We start from the raw sequence: 3656 nt of genomic DNA, 5'->3' as shown, positions 1-3656 counted from the left end.
CGAATAGAGAAAGAAACGATAAACGTTGAATTTTGACGATCAGAAGCTACCAAAGAAACAATTTCAAAGCGAAGCTAAATTTATTCCTCCTCGATTCTTTTTTTTTTATCATCTTTTTCCTTTTATGTCCCACAGACGCGTTTACAGGGGAAGAGAAGGAGGAGTCGGTGTCGGCGATCGAATGTTCTATGCCTCGATAGTAAAGCAGGGGACGCGCACGAAAACATATCGATGAAGAATCAACGTGTAACAAGCGACGAAAGAAACGGGAATCTTTGGGCCCGACTTTTCCGCGCGATGCCCGCCATCTTGGTCCCGTCTGACCACCGGTGTGGATAAACGTAATCTCGCGATCTCGCTTCTCCCGCAAAATTTTCTTCCCTTTTGGTTTCATTTCTTTTTTTTTTTTTTTCTTTTCTTGGCTCTCGATTTGCTCTCTCTTACTCGTCATTTTGTCTCCACACACCGTTAATTACAATAGTATTTGTTTTGTTTTCTTTATATCCGTAATCTTACACATATACACTAGCTGGTTACAATAATTTGTGAAAAATATACATCAAAATTTTGTTACTTTTTACATCACAGATATTTTAATATAATATATCTTCTTTTAATTCTTAAAGATTTCTTTTCCTCCCCGTTTTCGACCAATCCGTCTCTCGCCGGATCGTTTTTTTTTTCTTTTTTTTTTTTTTAGCGTATCGCCCGCGACGTGTGGAAGGAGACGGCCGGACGGATCTACGAACGAACATCTCGGAGATAGATCATCGGGGTGGGAAGAATTTCCGGAGAATCGAATTTCTGCGATACCAAGGTGGTCTAATTTCGTTGGAGGTTCTTCGACCCCTTGTTCCCCGTTCCCTTGGTCCCGCCGTCTCCCTCGAAGAAAAAAAAAAAAAAAAAAAAAAGAAAACGTAAATCGACACTTTTTTTACAGCCGCGTTCGCAACGATATCTGCCCTAGCCCATGCGACCTCGTCATTCCACTTAAATACTCCTCGCGAATCTCTGCGATATATGTAGATAATTTCCTTTAGAAAACGAATTTCGATATCGAGAGAGAATTTTCCTACGAACCGCTACGATAACCAATGGACAGTTTGCATATGAAACGCCGATAATGTTTTTCAAATCACAGAACGTTGTCCCAATTTTCTTTGCATCTTCACGCGAATCTATTTTCCCTTTTGCCTCGTCAAAAATAGAGTGTTTCTTCTTATTTTGGTTGTTGTTGTTGTTGTTACACGCGCGTTTCATTCCGATCGCTTCCTCGCGATACATGGTCTCTTGGAGAGACCGGGGAAAAAAAGCTCCGAATTCCTCGAGCCGGAAACGAAACGTTCCGGCCTTGTTAATCGAAATCGCTGCGGCAGACACGTTGACGCGACTCTGTCACTGGGAAATCATTACACGGCAGCCTCGTTAATTACGCCGTTAGCGCCGATCGTCCCAATTGTCGCAACCCAATCGTCCCGTTCTCAGCGAACGTGAACGAGACTCGTAGCTCTCGCGTACCTAATTTGTGCAGGAGTCGAGGCTGTCGTCGTCGAGCCAGAAACTTCCCTCTTTCCACCATCTACTACCCAACCCTCGCCCATCCTCTGCCTCCCGCGCCCCGCCGCATCACACCCCTCGCACCCCTTCAATCTTCCGGATCGATCCTCAGAAGACACGCCCGTGGTTCTACTTCTCCGAATCACCCAAGAAATTCTCATTGTGCGTTCAAATGGTCGAATGAGTAAAGCAAGGAAAAAAATTTTCACACCGTCTCCTTTCGAACAACCCGATCCTCCCCGTCGCGAAAGAACGAGCGGGTGAGCACCGATGTCTCGCGCGAAGACGTTTTTCTCAAGGTGTGCGAGACGCGAGACGGACCGGGCCGGAACCGACGAGCGGACATCGAGGCTCGTGAAATCGTCGACGAATCGATGAAATTTCCGGCGACAAGGAGGAGTTAGGTCGTTGATCCTCGCCGACGTACATACATAATTCCAATCTGTTCTTCTTGTTTTTATGCATCTACGCGTGGCGAAGGGTCTTGGTTGTACACCACGCGGGTGAGTAAGTGAGTAAGTAAGTATGTAAGTGGTTTACTTACAAACGGCGGATCGACGACGACGGAAATCGACTCCTGGTTTAATTATAGGAGAACGCGGGCAGAACATCGCGACGTATACCTTTGTAACTGTAATTGAATTAACGACAATCATAATGTACGCACGTTTTACAATCATCCGCACGATAAATATTCATTTTTTCACATCTAACGATAAATCTTTCGTAAAAGGGTAGGATCGGGATCTCTTTCTTATCCCGGGCGTGGTGTCGGTGAACTTGGATTTTTGCGGGGTTAGAAAGGTTGGAGAGAATTCGATTAAACGGGAGGAGGGAGTTGGAGGTTAGGAAGGAAGGAGGTGGAGGAGGAAGGAAGAGGGTAGTTTTGGTACGAGTGTAAGTAGTGTCCTTCCCTTTTCTTCTCTTTTTCTCCTTTCTTCTTTTGGTGTAGTGCCTGGTGAATGTTTAGAAAAAGGTATCCTTTTTCCTCTTTCTTTTCGAGGTATCGAGTAGTTTTTTTTAAAGATCACACCGAACGAATTTACACTTTGACGCGAAGCAGGTGGTCGGCTGGTGAGTGATTTAAGGGCGGTGGAGGGGGTGGGGGGAGGTGATTTAAGGTGGACACAGGGTAGAGAAGGAAGGTTTAAATTTACGTTTACACACAATCATGATTAGTGCTTTGCTTTTCGCTTGTGTTTCTTCTGCTCTTCAGCTTCAATTATTAGGTTTTTTTTTTTTTTTATTCAGCTTTAACCCTAAGGAGACCTTAACGTTTACACTCAATAACTTGTTAGTTTTTTTTCTTTAATTATCTTCCGACGCGCTTCTCTGCGTTGCGGGTGTGCCTCACCCATTCTTTCTTCTTCTTCTTCTTTTTTTTCTTTTACTTTACTTCTCCCATTCAGAGTTACTCCTTAATTCACGGTTTTTTTGCTTTAAGTTTAGGGTAAATTTTTTTTGTGTTTAAGTTTAGTTCCAAAAAACATCGAGAGAGTAGCCTTGCTTATTACACGATTTACTTTTTTTTCAGTAAGGTATAATTTTTTTTGCGTTAATAAGGAATTTTTGCTTTTTTTTTTTTTTTAAACACCGAACATACATGCCTTATACTTTATGTACAGCCTAGAGTCTTTCAGTCGTTACTTTACTTAAAGAGAGTCATGAGATGAGTGCGTGAATTATCCTTTCGTTTCCTCTGTCCTCGTCCATTTTTTTTTCAGTTTTTTTGCTTTCCTTTTGGTTTCTTTTAGAATCAGAACTGTGAAAAATCCTCCTCGACAACACGCGAGAAAGACGGAAATTAATGTCGAGAGTCGAACGTGTCGCTGTATGTATTTCTCGCGTGGCTCGTTCCCTTACGCGTGTTCTCTCGGCTAACGAATCATCCTGCAACCTGAATTCGCTGCTTTCCTCGATTTCGTCTTTTGGTCCAACGTCCTGCTCGGCTACTACAACTAGCGAAACGACGAAATCGCCACTGTTCTATTTTTCTCCTTTCTTTTATATCGCCTCAATATTCTCCGTGTTCATCTATAATAGTCAAGGATCTCCTGTCGAACGGAATACTAATCGAAAATACGAGAAGATACCTCGAT

Source organism: Habropoda laboriosa, unplaced genomic scaffold (genome assembly GCF_001263275.1).
Source record: "Habropoda laboriosa isolate 0110345459 unplaced genomic scaffold, ASM126327v1 scaffold801, whole genome shotgun sequence".
Taxonomy (NCBI): domain Eukaryota; kingdom Metazoa; phylum Arthropoda; class Insecta; order Hymenoptera; family Apidae; genus Habropoda; species Habropoda laboriosa.
This window is presented reverse-complemented; position numbering follows the sequence as displayed.